General features: G+C 41.0%; 1 long non-coding RNA gene across 1 annotated transcript; it reads right to left on the bottom strand.

Annotated features, from left to right (window-relative positions):
• Nucleotides 1-3,277: 3,277 nt before the first annotated feature.
• LOC126297621 (uncharacterized) lies at nt 3,278-25,279 on the bottom strand. Its single transcript, XR_007552555.1, has 2 exons — nt 24,964-25,279; nt 3,278-3,626 (listed from the first exon to the last, which is right to left on the bottom strand). It is a non-coding gene; the product is annotated as an uncharacterized LOC126297621 (long non-coding RNA).

Below are 25,279 nucleotides of genomic sequence, written 5' to 3'. Positions count from 1 at the left end.
ACCTGGCGTGATGGTTTGGGGTGCCATTGATTACACGTCTCGGTCACCTCTTGTTCGCGTTGACGGCACTTTGAACAGTGGACGTTACATTTCAGTTGTGTTACGACCCGTGGCTCTACCCTTTATTCGATCCCTGCGAAACCCCACATTTCAGCAGGATAATGCACGACCGCATGTTGCAGGTCCTGTACGGGCCTTTCTGGATGCAGAAAATGTTCGACTGTTACCCTGGCCAGCATATTCTCCAGATCTCTCACCAATTGAAAACATCTGGTCAATGGTGGCCGAGCAACTGGCTCGTCATAATTCGCGTCACTACTCATGAAGAACTGTGGTATCGTTTTGAAGCTCCGTGGGCAGCTGCACCTGTACACGCCACCCAAGCTCTGTTTGACTCAATGCCCAGACGTATCAAGGCCGTTATTACTGAAAGAGGTGGTTGTTCTGGGTACTGATTTCTCAGGATCTATGCACCCAAATCGCGTGAAAATGTAATCACATGTCAGTTCTAGTATAATATATTTGTCCAATAAATACCCGTTTTTAATCTGCATTTCTTCTTGGTGTAGCAATTTTAATGGACAGTAGTGTAGTATGATAAGCTGGACGGCAGCTTCAGCGTTGGTAACTGATGTAATCGGCGCATTTGTTATGTTTTTAATAAAGAGGGAATATGAATGTCAAACGCGAATGAACTTGTGTAGAGGAGGACGAGGAGGAGGCGGAGGCGATGACTCCTAATATTATCAACACAATATATTCCACCAGAAACGTATATTTCGCACCCACCGAAATCGCGCAGTGTGTGGAAGAAAGAGCGAAGTGATCACTGATGGAACATGATTGTATTGCAGTATTTTTGGGAATCCGAGTGCTTGAAAATTTCCGCATGAGGAAAGAAACATTCCGATACCTTTGCTTCGAATTATAAGTGCATTATCGCCTGCTGCATGAACCGCTGCACTAGAGAAGAGAGTGGCAATAGCTCTGTAAAAATTGGCAAGCTGTGCATAGTACAGGGAAGTTGCAAATCAGTTTGGTGTGCATACAAGCTCTGTGCACAAATGCTTATATTCGTTTATTAAGGCTGTGAATACTGCTTTGCTGACAAAAATTACAAAAATTCCAGACACCGAGGAAGCAGAGAGAATCCGTAATGAGTTCTCCAAATGACAGGCTTCCGACAGGTCATAGGAGCAATCGATGGCACTCACACTCCTGTGTTAGCTCCTCAGGATGGATATTCAGATTTTGTGAACAGAAGGAGATGGACATCACTTGTTTTTTAGGCAGTTGACTGTCAATGGGTTAATGAATGTGAACTAATAAAATGAAATTGATATTATGGCTGCCGAAAAACAATATACAAAATTTTGTCTTTGTACAGTTTTAGGAACATCAATATCAGCCATACCGAAAATGTTCATGATTCACCAGTACTGAAGGAGTCACAAGTGTATAAAATGGCCAACAGGCTGATGTTAGAAGTAAGATATAGTTTTGTACATACCCAATAGTTAATGTAGCAATCAGTGTAATTTCCTCAGAGGCTATAACATGCAGTTTCATACACTTACTTCCTTGTCAATGACTTACATTTGTACAGTCAAGTGATAAGATTCTATTGCATATTTCCAAAACACAAATATTATCTCATGAATTATTTCATGTCAAATTTAAAATAATTTCTTTGGTAAGTAAAAAACAGTGTAGTTATAGGTTTGGCAGGGGAAACCGATGGTGAAAAGGACAGCTGCTCAAACTAAACATTTGGAGAACTTGTTTAAAAAATAAACTAGTAAAAAGAAGTGCATGTCTTGAGCATAGATAATTTACAGTAATCCCATACAATGTAGCAGCAGTTGTTACATATAGGCCTAATTCCAAATAGCAGTAGTGAAACTTAATTTTTAAATCAGCAAACCTACTGAAATTTTTGATTAATAAATGCAATGAAGTTTAAAATATATGTTGAATTTAACTTAATACACTTTGAACACTTCAACGTTAACAGTGCAGAAGAGATGTTTGTTTCTTGCTTTAGTGGTTAGGTTGTAACTTTATCATTTCATTTAAATTGTCCCCCAGTCAACATTTTTTTCATATTTAAACAATTTGAATTAAGATATATTTTGTGGACTTCTGTAGTTTCCAAGCATGATGCAGTGAAATTAACGTATTTCTTTTCTATCCAAAAAATTGAGCATACAAACAAAATTGATGTAGGATTTTAGTGACAGGCGGGACAACTTGGAATGTAAAAGAGAAATTTAATGTGTAATAGAAATTCTTACCAACTTTCAGATTTTCTAGAGAATTGCTAGAACGACTGCTCTACTGTAAACGAGTCTTAACAATCAACTGTTCCTCAAAGGTGGAAAATAATTGCTAACTTGACAAACACTTTCTACAAGCTATCGTAAGTGTAACTTTTCTAAGCTCATGGTGATTATGGAAAGAAATAAAAACTTTGCCCAATGTTTTTCCTCTACATGGAATCTCAAGGTATTAGGATTTCATTAAAATTACTTACAGCCATGACTTCAGTATTTTGAAATTTCACTCATAGGCAGGCTCACTCGTGGAATGCACAACATATATTCCAAATAGAAGTAATAAGTGTTACATCAGTAATTCAGTACATACCAAGTAGCTATTTTTCACATAGAGCAACATGATAATTTATGCTTTTGAGGTATTTAAAGAAATTCAGTTGTGATATTGTATAGGAATGTAACTTTTTTTCATAGGCACCATGCACAATTAATGGGACTGTTGTGCCAAAATTCCTGCTTGGAGATGCAGCATATCCCCTCCTGCCATAGCACATCAAGCTGTATACAGGGACTGTATCACCCAAAGAAGAAAGTTTTGATGTTTATTTGAGCTCCACCAGAATTGTTGTTGAGAATGCTCTTGGTACACTCAAAGCTCGATGGAGGTGCCTTCCAAATGCATAAATATAAACTATCAATTTGAGCCTCAACTTGTTGCTACATGTTGTGTACTCCATAACATCACAAATGCACGAAGATCACTTCAGGGTAAACTGGCTAAATGATGTGGACAGGGGAAATGAAATCTTCCCTCAACCCAATGAATATACTTGCACAGAAGCTAACCAAGATCCTGAAAGGATAAGAGACTTTCTAAAAACATTGTGTTTGCAATTATCCATTAAGGAGATCTCAATTAAGATTTCAATAAGTACATTGTAATTAAGTGTGTATAAATACTTGTAAATCAGATCAAATTTGGTAGTTATGAAATGAAAACGCACAATTTCAATAACTTTTATTTGCTGTACTTCAGTTTACAGTATACAAAAAGCTTACTGACTAACTGGAAGTGGATGGCGCACTGGAGATGAACTGGACTCTCGAGGTGGATGGGGAAGGGGATCGTGTTGGAGAATGGGTAGTCAAGTGGAAAAACCAATCTGTGGAAAGAACTGTGGTGTTTGACGTTAGGGCATGAAGTGGGGTTGAGTGTTCTGCTCACTAATGACCTGAAGGCCACTTAGAAATGAGTTTACTAATTGTTTTGTCTCTTCTGCATGCCTACTTCGGATATTCTCCAACAGCTGCTTCTTGCACTGTCTGTCTTTCTCAAATTCTTCTGGTAACCTGTAACATTTTACAGAAATTAGCACAGTATTTATGATGAACGTTTAATCTTAAATTTTTATTATAAGCAAATGCACAGTAATGCTGGCTATAAATAAAATAAAATTTTACTTATTTTTTATGCAATTTGAAGTGTGTAAAGGGACAATTCCACATCAAACAGCCATACAGTTTTCAAAATTTAATTAGTTTTGTGAATCTACAAAAGTTATATTTTACTGTACTGCAAAAATTGCTAAAGTCACTAAATTTGTTGTAACGTAGTTAAACTTGGGACTTCTGTAGATGAGGATGGGGAACATGTTTGGCTTTTACAGTCACAGTTATTTCAATTCTAAAGTTTAAAGAGCTAAACCTAATCTTTCACTTGAACTTCAGTTTTTTTTAAAAATGGGAAGTACTATATATGCACCAAATTCACAAAAATAGCTATGCATTTAATTTAGTTTTTCACCCATGACACAAAACATGAACAGTTTTTTCTCTATCTCAATAATATTAGTTGTGTTTATTTTAGGTTACAAATAAGGAAAACCAATAAAAACATCCAGTTACCAATAAAACAATAGGTAATATGTAAATGACCATGTTTAAATGTTGAAGATGTCAGTGGATCATATGGGAAAACTAAGAAGGATGACTCCAAATAGACAAAGAAAGGTAACTAGACAGAAGGAGATGGGGAAAGATTTTGTGTACGAGTTATATAGAGAACTCAGCAGAGGTGTTCAGTATTGAAGATCCCTATATCCTAGATTGAACTTTAACAAGGTGAACAGACCTATAAGTGATTTACAGCAAACAGTTTAAGTCTTAACCTCAGAAAGACACATTATGCAATTTCAGACATACAACATATTAACACCAGAAGTAGACGTTAATGGACAAACATTGAATGAAGCACAGTATGTAAAATTCCTTGGTGTACAGCTGGATAACAAGTTAAAGTGGAGTCAACACATAGATCAAATAATCAAGAAACTTAGTTCAGGATGTTATGCTGTTAGAAGCATCTTCCATTGTGTTGACCTAAAGACAAGAGTGTTGGCTTATTTAGCACATTTTCATTCCCTGTTGTCATACGGAATTATCTTCTGGGGAAGTGCACCTAAAGTATATAAAGTTTTTTGCAACAGAAGCGAGCAGTAAGAATATTGTGTAAAGTGGATAACCATACATCTTGCACAAGCCTTTGTAAGGACCTAAGAATACTTCACTCACTTACCAGTACATTTACTCTACAATGAGCTTCGCTGCTGATAATAAATATCTTTTCTGCCGGTATTGTGATATGCACAGTCACAATAAAAGAATGGAGAGGTACTGGGCACTAGGGAAAGAACATCACACAAAGAAGTGTGAGCCAACATACCCCAAGGAGGGTGAAACAGAAGAAGTAACATTCATAGATATTTTCATCATGAAGAGAACTGTCTTGTTAGAGAAAATTTAATGTTTTCGAAATAAAATGTGTGTAAAATCCAGAGTACTTGTAAAAGTTTGCTGTCCCTTCTGTGACAAAGTTTTAATGATGATTAACAACTCACTTTGAAAACTTGATATTTATATTTTAACAGAAGGTGTACAAAAGAAATTCTTTATTTTATATGTTTGCTTTTTATTTTTCACCTTTTGACTGTTGAAAAATATAGTGCAACTGTCGCAACTGTGATGGCGAAATTCCAAATAGTTACTTACTTCATTCATTTGTGCCATGTAAGTTAAATATACATTCATGCCAGTTTCTGACAATATTAACGCTTTGTACAATTAATTGTAATGAACAGGGGCTATCTCCCAAAGGCTTCCCTTTTTTGTGTTGTACACCATTCTAACAGTCACATGTTGAATAAAAGAAAAAGACGTACCATTTTTGCTGATCCTTTTGGACTTCCCGGTAGTTTGCATGGCCTTTGCAAATGATGCAAGAGCCCCAGGATAGCCTGATTTCAGATTTTCGTCCTGAATAAGAAGTATGATGCTGAATATATATGAATATATATATCACCACCTGCTCTGTCCAGTACTTCTCTGAAGAAGCGTTTGCTTCGGCCATATTTCCCGATATTTCACAGTTAACAAGAAATGCAAGCAATCTGTCAGCCCAATACCGCTTCAAAATCGGTTGAGCGTTTACATGGGCACGAAAACCGCTTGCAGAACTGGAAAACCACCTACTAGAAGTAGATTTCCAGATTCTATTGTGCAGTGTTTACATGAACTGGAAGACCACCAACTAGAAGTGGATTTCCATATTCGATTGAGGAGTGTTTACATGACCAATAGAAGCGGAAATGGGAAATCGACTTACGAGTTCCGGTTTTGGGAGCCCATGTAAACACACTAAGTGTAGCACATCGTACACTATCGGGGGTGACCGTCTGCAGCCGTTTATTACAGCATGGGTTTCGTGCACGTCGTCCTCTTCTCTGCCTACCATTGACGAATGTTCAGAAACATGCTAGACGGCATTGTCGTATGGAACGAAGTCACTGGGGACAGGAATGGCAACAGATAGTGTTTTTGGAAGAATCCAGGTTCTGTTTGTTTGGAAATGATGGCCGCATTTTGGTTCTCCACAGACAGGGGGAGCAGCATAACGGTGACCGTTTTCGCACAAGACATACAAACATTTGGTGCATGTCCAGAGCACTGCGACCAGAGTGACCTATGTGAATAACATCCTGTGACCCATAACCACACCATTTCTGCACAACACCCCAGACGCCATTTTTGAGCAAGGTAATTAACTACCACATGTTGCTGCATGAACACGTGGCTTCTTGTTGTCACAGGATTTCAGCCTTTTGCCCTGGATCGCCAGATCACCAGACGTGTCACCAAGCTAAAATATGTTGGATATGGTGAAACGACAGCTGCAGCACAGTGACCCAATGCCAACCACCACAGATGAACTTAGGAGCCGATCAATGCAGCGTGGATGGCTGTATCACAGGACGCCATTTGCGCCTTATCCACGTCGATGCCATCACAAATGGAACAAGTTATCAGGGCTAATAGCGGATCCTGTGCCCACTAGGAAACAGTACACATGCTGAAATGAGGTGACTGAAATGCTAATCATTTCTGTAGGGCATACTGTTGTACATGTCCTGCGAATATGAATGTCCTATATATGTTGTAGTTCTATACATATAGTATGTTCTGCAGAAATGATTAGCATTTCAGTAACCTTGGTTCAGCATATTCCGTATATATACAGGGTGTCCCAGCTATCTTGTCCACCCAAAATATCTCTGGAACAACAACAGCTATTGGAAAAAGACTTTCACCGGTATCAATGTAGGGCTGGGGCCCCATGAATGTACATATTTGGAAACATTCTAAAACGAAAGCATATGTGTTTTTTAACACAAACTTGTTTTTTTTAACGGAACTCCTATATTTTTTCATGAAATAACACAATCTCATGCACTTAAGAAAAGGTTGCCTCATACGTTACAGTGGATTCTTGTTCATGGATGAGGCAGACCTCTAGATCACTTCTTGAAATTTATTGATATATAAGATAGGGCTTTGGAAAGAAATAGTGATTAGATCTTTAATCAAGAATATAATCATCATGGCAGATGGAATGAGGTTGCCAGTGGAAGTGTGTCAGAAAAAAGATGTTGCCTATCAGTGCTTGTCAGCCATTAGTCATTGCAGGACTGGTAACAGAGAATGGCAAAGATTTGGATCAAATAAATTCACACACCAATTTAGAAGAGGAGGAAGAGAAATATTTTTTTTAGATTTGTGTGGAATACATATGGGAATACCAGTAATAATGAAACGTTCTGGGAAATGCTTGCTCAACTGAGTATGATCTCTCATCCAAACTTGGAGACAATTGAGAAACAAATTAAGTAAAATGTTGGCAACAATTAGTAGCCTGTATAGTGTACAGCCCAGGTTAGAAAAAGATGGAATAAATGCTCAGGTGCGAATGTTAATATGTCAAAAACTAAAGTGGAGAACCTGTTGAAAAAAGATAATATAGAAGAATTGAACAATAAGAAACTGAAATCTATTTAGTGTTTGAAAATGCTGAGGGAAAAGATCCAAGCGATGAGCTAAACTGTCCCTACACAAAGGTCAAAATAGATGGTTGGGAATGTAAATGCTTGATAGGCGCAGGAAAATACCATGCACCTATTTAAGAATAAGTAGTGGAAAGAAGATTGCGGAAAATAAAAAGAGGGGGAGATAATAAGTATCCAAGGTACAGAAACCTAAGAAAGAATAAAGAACTTTACATTAAAATAAAAATGTGTATTATGTGTAAAAGATTGATTTTTCTAAGATCATGACTTCAGAGATGAAGAAATTTTCTGATATTTAAATAGGCCCCTTAGAAGCACTAGAGGATCCTATCCCAATGCATATAGACTGATCTATCCTAAATCTAGAAAATTTGGATTATGGGATGTCATTCAATTAAAATTTTATATTCATAAGCCCTGAAACCATATCTTTCGTCAGGTCAGATATTTTACAAAATTGTCTGTATAATATGACAAAGAGCGAAAACAAACTGCTATACTTCTTAACATATAGTAATACAAAATTTTTAATACATTATTACCTCTGTATGTTAATTGTTCATCACTGAAGTGATATAGCAAAATGTGAGTTGTGTAATTTCGTTTTCTGCTGCTCATCACATTGTCTGAAGCCATGTGATTTAGGTAGCTATACTTTCCACTTCTGCTAAAACAGCAAACTTTTGTCAGGATTACATCAACAGCACGAAAAATAACCCTTTTTTCACGTATACTTATGACCTTTTGTCTTCCATTGCCGAAAATTACAACATTTTACAAAAAAAGACAAATAGTTTAGTTTTTATAAACAATTTGTTATTCTATTCTGTAACAGAAAACAGTGTAGCCCATTTCTAATACGGCTTAATATCGAAAAGAAAGACAGTTTATTACGTTTTCTGAAGAATATACTTGTTTGCTAACAAACAAAGATCAGAAACAGAAATTATTATGAAATAACTAGACGATTACTCTTCTGTTGAAATTACATTATCTAGCAAATAATGCCTACCCCATCTGGGTGATTTTATTTTTCTTTTTATTAAAGTACTTTTCTCTTTAACTATCCTTACCTAATTTTTAAGAAAATCAATGTAAATTTCTCCTAGTAAGATTATTTGACAATATCATCTCAAATTCTAAATTGCGGAAAATAAAAAGAGGGGGAGATAAGTATCCAAGGTACAGAAACCTAAGAAAGAATAAAGAACTTTACATTAAAATAATGAGATGAGTACACTAAGCAGATTCAGAAGGATGTAGGTTGCAGTAGGTACTGGGAGATGAAGCAGCTTGCACAGGATAGAGTAGCATGGAGAGCTGCATCAAACCAGTCTCAGGACTGAAGACAACAACAACAACATCTCAAAATGCTTTCTTCAGTTTCTGAGTGTTATAAAGGACACCACGTATAAAATCTAGTTATATTTTATTGTATATTTGCTTGAAATATTCTTTATATTGCATGTATTCACCTGTTTTATCAGAAGAATGTGCTTGTCAGTATCTTACTAAAGTCAATATCACCAATTCTACAATTTCTATTGCTGAATGGGTTGATTACAATGACTTCTATAATGGCTTTCTTAAACATAATATATTGTTTGGTACAGAAGTCTGGAACTACCTTTCTCATAAATGTGAAAAAGGAGTAATTCCATAATGGTGATTGCTAAATAACTTAGAATAAACAATTAAAATTTTTGATTAATCATAAAAGGGGCACTCTTATAATTCTAGCCTGAGAAAAAATAAAAATATCTTGTTAGTATTCTCTGTGTATAGTATTTGTATCTTGTGTAGATTGGGGCATCAAACAAAATTTTGTGAGTATTCAGGTATTTTTATATTCAGTGGAAAACTATTTTCCATGTTCTTGATCAATATGAAAGCCAGAAAATAGGAACAAATTTTTTACATTGTGTTAAAACCCCCACTTGTGTCGACTGTCTTCGCTCAAGAATGGCAAACGTTTTTCCATATTCTTAAAATGTTAAATGTGGCATTTGTCAGTATACAACAGACTCGTTTCAATACAGTTCATTTTATATCATGTATTTTAGTAGAAGTTTATAGTCTAGGTTTCCATGTGTTGCGTATTCCACTAATTTGACCTTACTATGATTTATTTTGTGTGTGATCTACAATGAGTGTCTACTCTTGATGGTGTAAGTATTCTTCCTCGAAACATGCATAGGATCTAAAACACATGTTATATATCACAGTATGCCAAAGTATTTCTCCCTCATACGCCAAACTGTCACATACTTTTAGATGCAAAGGCCACAAACTAAGACAACAGTCATAAGACATACAAGAATCTAGAAGAAACTTGGGACATACCTTATGGAAAGAGAAAAGGGCCAAACATGTGGTTAGTACCTAACTAGGTTATGTTTTTCCTTGTCAATTCACAATATTAAACATGTGCAGTTGTATCATGCACACAGCTAAAAAACTTTAACAGAAACAAAGTGTTTTTACAAACATTGTTCTTTGTTTATACAGAGAGAATTGGTTCTACTTTTATAAAATATAATCAAATATAATCAAAATCTAATTGAACATAAAATAATTCTTTCAAAATCAGAACGAATTGACTACTGTTCATATAAGATACGATTTCTTCGTATTTAAAAGCGATTTTCATCCTACAAATGTTATTTAGGCAAAAAATGTAATTGTCATGTAACCTTATGCTTCTTATTGATGAAGGATTTGACCGAAGTTTTCACTGTACTTTGAAACTAAGAATTTAATATTTTATGCCAAAGATTTTCGTATCTTAATTTCATTCGCAAGGTTCCTGAAAAGACAATTAAATATTTCTTAAAACAACTAATTTTCAAGTATATTATCTGAAATCACACAACTCTTAATCCAAGATTGTGTGAGGGACCTGTCATAATAAATCAAGAACTGACAAAACTTTTCTGAATTACAGAAATCTGTAGTACCATGTAAATTATGCCCAGATTAGAATTCATTTTTATTTATAAATTATGTAATCCTGATTGTGGATGTTCACAAAATTTTCTAGCCCTTGTACCAAATTTGCACAAATATAATTTTTCGAGTATGTATCGATACGGTATTTTAATATACTGTGATGCTACACCATTAAGAATGGTTTGCAAATAAATGATAGCAAAATCTATAAAAACTATATCATTTATTATTATTTTGCAAATTATTAATATTACACAACACATGTCTTACCATTTACATTTTAATTGTGCTACTATTTTTACTCAGAAAATGTTGACCTGAAGTTGAAGGCATTAAGAATATTTCCAATAATTACAAACTTAATTATTGGCAGTTAATTTCAAAAATTCTCAAAGAAATACTTATGGAAAATACTAAATAAATAAAAATTTATTTATGATGTACACATGGAAGTTACATAAAGAGTGCTTTGGCTCATAAAACATGTTGGCCACGTTGCGAACAATTAGAATGGTTTATATTTCCTTGACTGGCTCCTATTGTAGGTAGGCAGACTCGTTTTGCTGTTGTAAGGGATAACATCAAACTCTTTGGAGGTATGAGTTTTAGAAAGACAATCATACTGTTCTCAAGTGTTTATGTTCATTCTGAATCCATTTTCTTTATTGTGATGGTGAACTGTATCTATGGTTGTTGGTTGTTTCACACTGAATAGGAATAAAACCACATTATTCAAATAGGAACTAATCCTTTAAGTTTGTCTTAACAAACAATCCAGGACCTTTTCGATGCAATTAAAATGATGTAGTCCCCTTGACAGTGATGCAGTTTACAAGTTAGGTAAACAACTGCTTTTAAAATGTGATGTCTGTCTTATGGTGCAAATACATTATCAGCACATTGCTGCTGACTGACATGCAGTGTCAGCAGAAGTAAATTTTTTCTATGTTCTTTATTAGGAGAGAATCATTAGAGTGGCCAATATTTATCCTAGTCAGTTTGGTTTTATTAACATAGTAGGAAAGCATCTTTAGTTTCATGTACAAGCTTCACAATTTCTATTAGGCTCAGGATGAAAAGCATTGTCTACCACATTTTGATTCTCAATAATTTGCACTCTTGAAAAAATGACAAGGCAATGAAATTCGATTCTTGGTCTGTGAGTGTAGCGTTGGGACTTTCAAAGGCCAGGACCAAGTATGTAGTGTCTGCTATTACACTGCTAACAGAAACCATAACCAGATATCGGGAGAAATGGTCGGTCACTGAAAATATATCCACTATCTCAGTGGTCCTCAGATTTGTTTGCTCAAGAGCCAAGACTGACGTAGAGAGCAGCTCGGACTGCATACATGCCACTCTTATTGTTAACTGGTGACCCACATAAACTAGTGTATTATGAGTCTCAAACAGGCTATCTACAGTAAGAGGGTAATAAGTGGCTGCTCACCCCCCTGTACTATCATTAAAAGTTGGCATCATAGAGAACACTGTGTTTCACATTACTGGCACCCACTAAGACTTCAAAATTGTGACTGTTATGATCTGATGAAATGCTGTCGTTTTGTGTGTGAGTGCATAATTGACTGATTAATAATACTAACTGTATTTAATTTTAAACAACTTTTCGTGGACTACTATAATTCCTCTAACACATTTTTCATTCGATGAAGTAGTGAAGTAGAAAGAACAGTTGCAAATGGCAACTATTTACCCTTTACCAGTTTTGGAGATATATATATATATAAGTTATCCTTATTCAGGAGCTATTTAACATTAAAATCTGTTACAAATGGGAATGTATCTTCGAAACTACGGATGAAGACATTCTTACCATTCACAACTGTTGACTGAGCCTGACTCACCCACTAAATAAAACTCTTGTGCTTTTACTGACAATCAGCCATATTTGTGATATTAAAATCCTCCAAAACAGGATATAAGAATTTCAAACTGCCGTGCACCTTTTTAACAACAATTAGATTTTTAGGGATGTATTCAACAAAGCTGAATGTCGGTACTAACCGAAATAATTATTTTAGTAGCATGGACAAAGAAAGGGATTCACCACCGATAAAATTTCACAGAATGACTGCCATCATGAACACAAATGTAAAAGATAACGAACTTCCTGCTGACCAATTTTCAATAAACTAAAAGAATTGAGACCTGTCCACCTCATCTTTATTAATATAAAGTTCACCAGTCCTGCAAAATCGTCACGACTGGTACATGTGAAGGGTAAAGGAATGGAAGGGATCTATTAATAATTTGATTATTCTGAGTCACTCTCAAAACCGAGTCTTGCATCATCGTATTTTATACCTGAAGTTGATTTCAAATTGCTTTTATGCAAGAGCGGCCGATTGTACTGTTAAAAAACGTTATGCTACTCAAATGGTCACATGCTTGTAAACTTCATTCTAATGCACTTAATCTCAAACTTTCATGTCAAAGGCTATAAAAAAGCTACTCTTCTAGAAACTGGATTTTTATTTATTCTAACCGGAAAGAAAACTTAGCTACAAAAATAAAAATGTTAATTAATGTGACTTGTATTGTAATTTTTGGCTATTTCGTGTATACATGCGTCATTTGGACTATATACAATCCTCACTGTGTCTTTGAAATCTCTGGACAACTGAGTACAATATTTAATTTTCGAGTAGCCCACTTTCGAAAATGAAGCTTCAGAAATGTGAGTTGAAGGAAACACATTTTTAGAGTCATAAATTTTTGTAATTGCTAGGCTCTCGTCTCCAAAATTCAGTCTACTCCTGCTTTTTACGATGTTCTGTAAGTTAAATGGGTCGTGTCCCAGACTGCTACAGTCGTCAAGAGACAGCCAGGCAGGATGCTGTGGTGAGGTCTTAGTTACGCTCGAGAGCACGAAGAAAACATAATTGAAAATAACACATTTGTTAGCAGTAACACAGGATCGTCTTTCAAAGAGCCTTGCCACATCCAGGCCGGCAGAGTAGTGCCTTGCCAGTGAAGGAAAACTGGTCTGCACTCAATTCGCAGCAGTGCAACCAGCACAGTAAAGGGTCGGGTAGCAGCAGCTATGTCATGGGCAGCTGTTGACCATGTAACCTGGCGGGGTCCAGCTCTGCGTTCGATCTCCAAAGTGCTCTCGTGGACGTCGAATATTTGCATTCAGGAGTCTCAACCCAGGCCCACCTGAAGCTCTCTGGCTCGCAGGAGTCAGCTCGCAGGCCTCGTTTAGGAAACAGCAGCTGGTAGCATCGATGTCAGGCTAAGGAACGTGATGAGCAACAACGGTGCCCGTCCACTCGAAGTCGGACGAAGAGCAGCGGCCAGGTCACGCAGGTCAAGCCTGTAGCAGCCCTGCAGAGTGATAGCGACCTCCATCATTGTGGCCTGCAGAGTGGAGCGACCTCCATCAGTGTGACCTCGCAAATTGGCAGTACAGCTGGCTGCAGCAGCATCATTCCAGTTCCATAGGCGATCGAAGACGATTGGGGTGCTGAGGGTCGACCTCCATAGCTTCCCCTCTTACTGGATGGCTGCAACTAACACAAGGGTTAAGGCTATGCAATGGGCTGTCGGCAGTCAGCACTCATCAATCAGCAATGCAACATTTGTTAAGAAGGGTAGGCTATTTATGTGGGCACTTGCCATGTGCTCTGCGGCAGTGCGGATGGCTATGACATCATGCCATAGTTTTACCTCACTGTAAGCTCTCCTACTGACTTCAGACTTTCTCAGCTTCAGCTTTCACAGGCTCTTTTCTGCTGACTCGATACCTGAATACAAAGTATTGTTGTACCTACCCTTTCCTATGAAGCTCTGCTTTGACACTAGTATGATGGTATCTCTTGGGTTCCATGAAGTCTTAATGCGTTGCTTACGGATTAGGGTGCTCGGTATCTCCCATTTGCTGCTACAGTTTTCGTGTTTGCCACAATTCGTTGAGTGTTTCCCCCTAGCTGGCAGCCTGCTGTTCATTGACACAGGCAGTTTGACTTCCATTAGCTGCCAAGGTAGACTTTAGACAAATTTTTAGTGTCAGCCAGGGATACTATACTGGTGCTTTAAGTTGTGTGTCGTGTTGAAGTTAGATTATTTCATTTATAAAGGTTTTATGAATCAGAGATTGGAAAAATAATTTGAGATCGTCATCTGCAGCATGCTAAGGACTCTGTGAGAATGAAAAAGGAAATAACTGGGAAGAAGTAATTTGGAGTGATGAATCACTCTGTACCTTGTGTCAAGCCAGTGGAATGGTTTGGGCTTGGTGAATGCCTGGAGACATTACTTGCCACCATGTGTAGTGAAGTACAGAGGAGGTGGGGTTATGGTATGTGAATGTTTTTCGTGATTAAGATGTGGTTTCTTTATTGGGCTTTGTTGTTGTTGTTGTTGTCTTCAGTCCTGAGACTGGTTTGATGCAGCTCTCCATGCTACTCTATCCTGTGCAAGCTGCTTCATCTCCCAGTACCTACTGCAACCTACATCCTTCTGAATCTGCTTAGTGTACTCATCTCTCGGTCTCCCTCTACGATTTTTACCCTCCACGCTGCCCTCCAACGCTAAATTTGTGATCCCTTGATGCCTCAAAACATGTCCTACCAACCTATCCCTTCTTCTAGTCAAGTTGTGCCACAAACTTCTCTTCTCCCCAATCCTATTCAACACCTCATTAGTTACGTGATCTATCCACCTTATCTTCAGTATTCTTCTGTAGCACCACATTTCGAAAGCTTCTATTCTCTTCTTGTCCAGCTTTACGAAATACTAAATGCAGAATGGTATCACCACGTTCTACAGCATTGTGTGCTATGTTCTGTAGAGGAACAGTTCTGAGATGATTTTGTGTCAGCATGATAATGCACCCTATCATATTGCAGCATCTGTGAAGCAATGAATTGTGGACAATAACATTCCTTAAATTAACTGCCCTGTCCAGAGTCCCAACTTGAACCAAATGGAAGACCTTCGAGATGAGTCAGTACGTCGACTTTGCTGCAGACCCCAGTGACCAATATCAATAACATCCGTAACAAATTTATGAAAGCATAGATAATGAGATACAACTCAATAGGGTGGAAGAACCGGTGACTTATTGTAGCATTAAGACATCTGGTAAGGAATATGCATCCTGATTTCGTAGATGGAATCCTTCTCAATGTGAACAATCTGCCAACAGAAGTGACAATACTAGAGAACTTATTAAAACATGCCAGAAGAAATTAATCATTATCCTTAGATGCTTTGTACGAGCACTTTTTGATGATGCATTGTCATGGTGTGGGATCACAGACGAGAATGGCCATATAGTCTAATATACAACCACCATCCCTAATGGAGATGAAGATAGGACAGCTTAATGCTATGAGAGGTGCCAGACTTCTACATGAGGCTAGAAAATTGGCAGAAGAGCTGACGGTCCATGTATCGTGTCACCAAGAAGACTGTAAAAGTTCCCAATATACCAATGACTACTCTGATAGCCACCCAAGCGCAGCGTCCTATGGCAGCAATAATAGTATTTAACAAGGCCATCACAGATACAAAAATATCACAATATTGTTCAGAAAACTTAACCTGTGTTGTAGTGTTACCTGGAAAGGAGAGTCATCCTGGTTCCTACGTATTTTATATTTAGTGACGAGATCGATGAATTTTTGCTTAAGTTAAAGGATGTTAATCATCTAGGACAAACTAAACCTCTTCCATATGCAAATGATGCAAATGCGAAATCAGTGTTGTGGCATAGACGCCTGACTGATGATCGTGGAAGACACCTAGAAGAAATTATCATAGTACTCAACCTACAGATACCGAATACACCTCCGCAATCTGCAAAAGTATGAAGGGAGTGTCGGACCAACTTCAAATATAGACGTTACTCAAGCAAATACGGCAGCGGCGCGCCATGTGAAAGATTGATAGTGGAATGAGATCGAATGATCGCACCATCATACACTTTATCATCACTGGAAGGGAAACACTAGATACTACAGAAAACGTGAGCATAAGGCCCAAATACAAAATCAAGGAGGCTAACTAGGGAGAACTCACAAGAGTGTTCCAGTGCCTAGGAAGTCCATCGCTGGGTGACGATGTGGACCTTAAAGTGGAAGAACTGACAACAGCCATACATAGTGCAACGCAGCTGTCGATACCTATCCGGAGAGATCCCTCAAGAGGAGTACCTGCCATCTGGACTGAGGCGCTGCAAAAATTAAGATGTGAAGCATGAAGAGCCAGGAAGCTATATCAGAGCAGTATGCCCCAAGAAGAAAGAATCCGAAGGGTGCATAGATACTGGCACATTAAGAAACGTTTTAAGGAAGAGCTAGGGAAAACAAATATGCAACGATGTAAGCAGTTTGTGGAGATGGCGAATACAACACAAAATATTCTTCGAGAAAATGCGATCATCAACAGTCTTGGCCATGCTCAGAGAAATGATGGGACGGTAACAGGAAGTTGGGAACAATCAACTGCCCTGCTACCGGAAACAGCACTTTCTGATGACAAAGAAGAAGTCAAGACAGATGACAGCGTAGATTACGAACTATAGTATGAGAAGACTATAGAAACAATATGCTTATGTACCCCTTGACAAAGGAAGAAATTAGGCCAAAAATTAGCACTCTTTAATAGAAAAAAACCTGCGGTACCAGACAAGATCGCCGCTGAAGCAATACAAACCTTATGTGACCAAATAGGTATCTGCTTGTGTAAACCTTTCAACGAGCATCTCTTGCAGGAAAGAGTAGGTGCGCTATGGAAGAATGCTTAGGCTGTGATTATCAGTAAAGGAAAAGACAAGGGTCCGATGATACGAAACCCCTACCGACCAATTTGTCTTCTGAAGTTTCTTGGGAAGATATTTGAAAAACTATAACGTAACAGGTTACAAGATTGCAGACTACACTATGGGCTATTAAAATCGCTAGACTACGAAGATGACTTGCTACAGACGCGACATTTACCCGACAGGAAGACGATGCTGTGATATGCAAATGATTAGCTTTTCAGAGCATTCACACAAGGCTGGAGCCGGTGTCAACACCTACAACGTGCTGACATGAGGAAAGTTTCCAACTGATTTCTCATACACAAACAGCAGTTGACCAGCGTTGTCTCGTGAAATAATGTTGTGGTGGATACCTCGTGTAAGGACGAGAAATGCGTACCACCACGTTTCCGACTTTGATAAAGGTCGGATTGTACCCTATCGCGATTGCGGTTTATAGTATCGCGACATTGCTGCTCGCGTTGGTCGAGATCCAATGTCTGTTAGCAGGATATGGACTGTGGGTTCAGGAGGGTAATACGGAATGCCATGCTGGATCCCAACGGCCTCGTATCACTAGCAGTCGAGATGACAGGCATCTTATCCGCATGGCTGTAACGGATCGTACAGCCACGTCTCGATCCCTGAATCAACAGATGGGGACGTTTGCAAGACAACTACCTACACGAACAGTTCGACGACGTTTGCAGCAGCATGGACTATCAGCTCTGAGACCACGGCTGTGGTTACCCTTGACACTGGATCACAGACAGGAGCGCCTGCGATGGTGTACTCAACGACGAACCTGGGTGCACGAATGGCAAAACGTATTTTTTCGGATGAATCCAGGTTCCGTTTACAGCATCATGATGGTCGCATCCGTGTTTGGCGACATCGCGGTGGACGCACATTGGAAGTGTGTATTCGTCATCGCCATACTGGCGTATCACCCAGCATGATGGCGTGGGGTGCCATTGGTTACACATCTCTGTCACCTCTTGTTCGCGTTGACGGCACTTTGATGGTTCAAATTGTTCAAATGGCTTTGAGCACTATGGGACTTAACATCTATGGTCATCAGTCCCCTAGAACTTAGAACTACTGAAACCTAACTAACCTAAGGACATCACACAACACCCAGCCATCACGAGGCAGAGAAAATCCCTGACCCCGCCGGGAATCGAACCCGGGAACCCGGGCGTGGGAAGCGAGAACGCTACCGCACGACCACAAGATGTGGACGGCACTTTGAACAGTGGACGTTACATTTCAGATGTGTTACGACCCGTGGCACTATCCTTCATTCGATCCCTGCGAAACCCTACATTTCAGCAGGATAATGCACGACAGCATGTTGCAGGTCCTGTACGGGCCTTTCTGGATACAGAAAATGTTAGACTGCTGCCCTGGCCAGCAAATTCTCCAGGTCTCTCACCAACTGAAAACGTCTGCTCAATGGTGGCCGAGCAACTGGCTCATCACAATACGCCAGTCACTATTCTTGATGAACTGTGGTGTTGAAGCTGCATGGGCAGCTGTACCTGTACACGCCATCCAAGCTCTGTTTGACTCAGTGCCCAGGCGTATCAAGGCCGTTATTACGGCCAGAGGTGGTTGTTCTGGGTACTGATTTCTCAGGATCAATGCACCCAAATTGCGTGAAAATGTAATCACATATCAGTTCTAATATAATATATTTGTCCAATGAATACCCATTTATCATCTGCATTTCTTCTTGGTGTAGCAATTTTTATGGCCAATAGTGTACTACAAGGGTGAGCTCTCATCAGCATGAGTTCAGAAGAGGCAAGTAAACTGAAAACACAAATAATAAGGTGATCTCACTAGCGACAGATACTGAATTTACGTGTGCTATAGCGATAACGATCGATGTTACTGGAGCTTTTGATAACCTATGGCCGCCATCTTTCTTTGGTCGCCTGAGGAGTTGTACTATCCAGGAGCACTGTACAACTGCCCTAGAGACTATTGCTGTGGGAGACATGCTACTTTAATATTCCCAGGAAAGGAAATAACAATAACAAAACACAGTCTTTAGGGATCAGTGTGTGGTCCAGAATGAAGGGATATAGCTTTGGAATCCATACTACACAAGTAGTGGGTAATGGTCGTCAGGCATTAAGAACACTGGATCTCAGAGCAGCACTTAGGAATGAGTCAGTCTGCCGGATCTTGGACATTAGTGTAGTATCCAGAACGACCAAGGAAGACTTCCCAAGGCACCCACCCACACAGCATTATGCGACCATCCTTGCTGGATGATGTACTCTTTAGATGGAGAAAAGACATCTGAGGCCAGTGACCACTGAATAAAATAGTTTTTCGAGAATCTACAGTGCACTGGTGCAAGCGATCATGGAAGTGTAATCTCTAAGATATTACAGTGAAATGTGGAAACGCTGCTGCCACTGTCTTAAGCCCAAGGAATCCAGCAGACAATGCTGCTGACCAGGGCATTATGAGAGAAGATCCAGATACACCCTAAGAAAGGAGCATAAACAAAACGGAATCTAACACTGAAGTAGTATCGGTAGTTAGGCAATTTGTAAAGATTTTTTTAATTGTAGATTTTTAGTGGTAGCGAATAATTCTAGTACTAGCATTTTTTGTAAAGTTAGCATTTTTTTATATTTATAAGTATCAGAAACAAATAATTAAACATGCGTTTATTACTAGCTACAAAAATTTGACTTTTTGCATATGTTAGCTTTCATTATAATAGACTGTTGTGGTTGGCAGGAGAGCCAAGCGTGTTTTTCTAAAGGAGGCTGAAATGCACGCGTCTCAGCTCACGCAGGCTGGCGTGAGGTCTGGAACATGACAAGGGAATTAGAATTGAGAAAAACGGACGTATCTGGTGGAATACTTAACTTTAATCCATTAATGACGAACGTCGCTCTCTATGGTGCATGATTCACAATATCAATAGTACGGATACTAGCGCCTTGCTAGGTCGTAGCAAATAACGTAGCTGAAGGCTATGCTAACTATCGTCTCGGTAAATGAGAGCGTAGAAGTCAGTGAACCATCGCTAGCAAAGTCGGCTGTACAACTGGGGCGAGTGCTAGGAAGTCTCTCTAGACCTGCCGTGTGGCGGCGCTCGGTCTGCAATCACTGATAGTGGCGACACGCGGGTCCGACGTATGCTACCGGACCGCGGCCGATTTAAAGGCTACCACCTAGCAAGTGTGGTGTCTGGCGGTGACACCACATTCCTCCCCCGCAAATCGGCGTACGGTTGTGGAATAAGGCTTCCGCCCGCCGTGGGGAGGACCGCATGTTGACGTATGCGACGAGGTGGGGAGCCTAACAGGCGAGGCTGTGCCACCCGCACCCTGCTATTCGGACCGCGGGGAGCGAGGAAACGCCTGAAAACCTGCTCCAGGGTGCACGCCAACATGCGGTGTAGAGAGGAGGGGCCGAAGGGTCGAACTCCATCGGGCCGGGGCACCCGATGGGCGAAGACTACATATGGTCCGGAGCGGGCAAGAGTTCCAGGTCGGATGAAAACTGGTCACGGGAAGCGATCGGCGGCGCGTGACCCAGGGAGGCGCCCGGCGGTTGTAGTGGCGCGCCCACTGCGGGCGTCGCCGGCGGGAGAACAGGCGGCGGCGGCGGCGGCAGCGGCGCGTCGCCATGGGGCAAAATGGAAGGCAGCGTCGGTAACACCTGGGGCTGAGGCGAGCCAGTAGATGGGTCCCCGGGGCGCTGACCGGACGGCACCGTCGCTGAAAGCAGACTGCGAGCGGCAGATCCCGTGCGACGACAGAGGCGCAGCTGATTGAGATGCCGACGCACCTCACCAGAGGCCCCCAAAACCAGATACATAGCGCGTCCGAGGCACCGAAGAATGCGCCCTTCGAGCCAACGCCGTGAACCTCGATAGTGGCGATAGTAGACAACGTCGCCTGGAGCAAAAGCAGGTGTCTGCCGCTGCACAGGAACCTGATGCGACGGATGTAGCAACGACATCAAGGTTCGATGAGGGCGACCGTGGAGCAACTCAGCCAGCGAGCGACCATCTCGGGGCTGAGAGCGATACGTGGACAAAAAGAGCAATAACGCATCCTCTCGAGAATGCGACTCTTTCAACTTCAACATCTGTGGCTTGAAAGTCCTGACCAATCGTTCAGCGAAAACTGCGTGGACGTCAGATGTTGAATACCAGTGGCCCTGCAGAATGACAAATTCCGCGGACATGAATTGTGGGCCATTGTCGGAAACAATAGTCTGTGGAAGGCCTTCAATGCAAAAGACAGCGGATAACGCTTGGATGGTGGCAGATGACGTCGTGGAAGACATCCGGACAACAAAAGGAAAATTACTGAATGAATCTACCACAACAAACCATCGAGCATTCCAGAATGGACCAGCAAAATCGATGTGTAAGCGTTGCCATGGGGATGTGGCTTTTGGCCATGCAAAGAACTTCCGCGTTGGCGCTGATTGTTGTTCGGCACACAGCATGCAAGAAGAGCACATATTCGTAATCGCGGCATCGATTCCGAACCAAGTACAGTGCTGACGAGCAAGTTGTTTCGTTCTCACTATACCCCAATGTCCTTGGTGGAGAAGCTGTAAGACAGAGGACTGTAACGAACGTGATACCACGACCCTGGACTGATCATTATCAGAACGCTACAGCAAAACACCACGTCGTACAAAAAGTCCCTCCTTGTAAGCAAAAAACCGGCGAACCAACGGGTCCCCGATTCGTGACTTTGACAAGGGCCATTGCGTAGCAACAAAACGCAGAACGGGAGCAAGGACAGTGTCGGCAGCTGTGGCTGGAGCTACACGACGAAAATCAATCGGAAACGATTCGACCACGTCATCGGTTTCCGCATGAATGAACATGCAAGCAAGTTCGGAGGAATCTAATGCCCTATCCTCAGCAACAGGCAAGCGGGACAACGCATCGGCGTTTCCGTGCTTAGCAGTGGACCGATACAAGATATCGTAGCGGTACTGCGAGAGGAAACTAGACCAGTGAATGAATTTCTGCGCTGTACGTGGAGGTACAGGCTTGGTCGGATGAAAAAGCGATGTCAATGGTTTGTAGTCTGTGATGATGGTAAAGTGACGACCATACAAGAAATCATGAAACTTTGCAACACGAAATACGAGAGCCAATGATTCTTTCTCGATCTGCGAATAATTTCTTTGAGCAGACGAGAGCAATTTGGACGCAAAGGCAATAGGGCGATCGTGCGATCCATCTTTGTGCGCAAGGACAGCACCGATCCCGAAATCCGATGCATCCACCATCAACAAGAGGGGCTTCCGGGGATCGAATGGCGTAAGGCAAGTATTGGAAAGCAACGCCGATATGAACTGGCGTAAGGCGCGTTCGCATTCCGTCGTCCAGACGAACGGAACACCCTTACGGCGTAAGCGATAAAGCGGAGCTGAAAAGGAAGAGGCGTGTGGAACATTTATGATAATAGTTGATTTTTCCTAGCACACTCTGTAGCTGCTTCAAATTCGGCGGCGAAGGCAAGTCTTGTATGGCACGAAGGTGCGTTGGATTGGGATGTATGCCTTGGGCATTGAGTACGTGTCCCAAGTATGACAAGTCCCGAGCAAAAAACACACATTTGTCCTTCCGCAAGCGAAGACCATTTTGTCGCAAGACCTGAAATAATGTTCTGAGATTGGCCAAATATTCTTCTTCCGTCTTTCCAGAGATCACAATATCGTCCAGATAATTTGCTGCAGTAGGGACCGACGCACAAACAGTTTGTAGATATTGCTGAAACAATGCAGGGGCGGATGCACACCCGAATGGCAGTCGTTTGAATTGATACAACCCAAGATGCGTGTTAACCACCAAAACGCGCTGGTATTCTTCGTCCACCGGTATTTGCAAGTACGCATCTGCTAGGTACAACTTCGAAAAATATTTACCCGGGCACAGTTTGTCAAAAAGATCTTCCGGGCGGGGTAAAGGAAAAGTTACAATCACTAGTTGTGGATGCACTGTTGCCTTGAAGTCCACACAAAGTCTCAACTTTCCGGAAGGTTTTGGCAAAATTACGAAGGGTGATGCCCAGAGAGAAGCCTGCACACGTTCAATTACACCTTGTAATTCCAAATCATGTAATGTTTTTGCTACCTCATCACGCAATGCGTGGGGAACATTGCGCGCTCTGGAAAATTTCGGTTGCGCGTTTACTTTCAGTTCCAAATGTGCTTTATAATTCGTAGCGCAACCGAGGCCCGGTGCAAAAATGTCTGCAAATTCTTCACATAGACGAGAAACACTGTCTGAAGGCACAGTCTGGTTCACTGATAGGACCTGATTTACTATAGACAAGTGAAACAACTGAAATAAATCGAAACCAAACAATTTCACCGCAGAAGAAGAACCAAGGACGTAAAATGACAAGTTTTGTTAGTCCTTTGTATGTTGCAAGAAGGCTGCACTGTCCTAACACAGGGATACGTTGCCCTGAATAGCTTGTTAACTGAACATTTGCGGCACGCAACGGAGGTGTGCCCAGCAGTTTGTAAGTGTCGTGATTGATCATTGAAACTGCAGCTCCTGTATCGAGCTGGAATGGTATCACTTTGCCGTTAATGTCCAAGTCTATAAAAAGTTTATTGTCCTGCTGACGACAAGAGCAACTGTCTCGTGCGACGTGAACCGACACCGGTACAGAATCACTTGCGACTTGACGGGAGTTCCGGCGAAGTCGACGCACACCATTTCTGGGACGAACACAGTTACTGTTAGTGAGAGGCACTGCGCGGAGTGGAATGGACTACATGAATTTCCATAGGCGATGTTTCGCGAGCCTGAGTATCCTTGGTTCTATTCCGATTCCGGCGCGAAGCAAAGGGCCTGGAACGGTTTTGAGCTTCCGATCTGATCTTTTTCTGGCAAACACTCTGAACATGTCTTTTATTACAATAAAAGCAAATAGCTTGGCGTAACGGGCAATTCTCACGCGAATGTTTAGTAGCACACCGCGGGCATGATTTGATCACTGCATTTGCTTGCCGGCGCGCTAGACGTGGCTGAGAGCCTGGCGGCAGCGGCGCGGCCGGGCGCGAGGGTTGTTTACTGCTCCGTGCAGCTCGCCCGGCGGGCCGGTTAACCAGACACACTGCTGGCGAAGTTTCAAATGATTCCTGAGCAAAGTCAAGTGTGTCCTGCCGATCCAATATGTCCATCACTTGTTGAAGGGAGGGATTTACTAGTTTCAAAATCTGTTCCCTTATACGAACGTCAGAAACGTTCTGTGCAATTGCATCACGTACCATAGTATGTGAATAAGGGAGTCCACATTGACACTCAAAAGCACAATCCCTAGTAAGGCCTTGCAAGGTTGCAACCCACTCCCGATTAGTCTGACTGCCGTACGTTTTGTACGAAAGAAGGTATACCGTTTCGCAACTACATTGACTGATTCTTTGAAATATGCATCTAATGCAGACAAAATTTCTTCGTAGGACAGACTTGCGACGTCGCGTCAGGGAAATAATTTGACTATCAGACGGTACGTGGTCACACCTACGAAAAAAAGGAGAAAAGGCTGCCGCTCGTTACCTTGAATTCTGTAGGCGGCGAGATGGAATCCAAATTGGCGTGACCACTCCGTCCAGTTTTCCAGTGCAGCATCAAAAGGTCGAAAAGTTGGTGCAACAACGTGTTGTGGCTGCGTCAGCGGTGAAGTGGCTGCTGCCACATCGTTTTGCATCGCACGTTTACCCTGGACGAGCTATCCAAGGGTATCCAGTAAGGCCTGCGTCTGCTGATTCTGTAAGCGATAAAATTCGGACAGTACATCTGGAGATTGTGGCGAAGCCATTACGCAAGTAAATCAGGGCAATATCGATAAGAACGCGGTTTTGCCTCGTCGCCA

The sequence above is a fragment of the Schistocerca gregaria genome, chromosome X, assembly GCF_023897955.1.
Source record: "Schistocerca gregaria isolate iqSchGreg1 chromosome X, iqSchGreg1.2, whole genome shotgun sequence".
Taxonomy (NCBI): Eukaryota; Metazoa; Arthropoda; class Insecta; order Orthoptera; family Acrididae; genus Schistocerca; species Schistocerca gregaria.
Note: the sequence above shows the minus strand (reverse complement) of the source record. Positions and strands in the feature narration are given on the sequence as shown.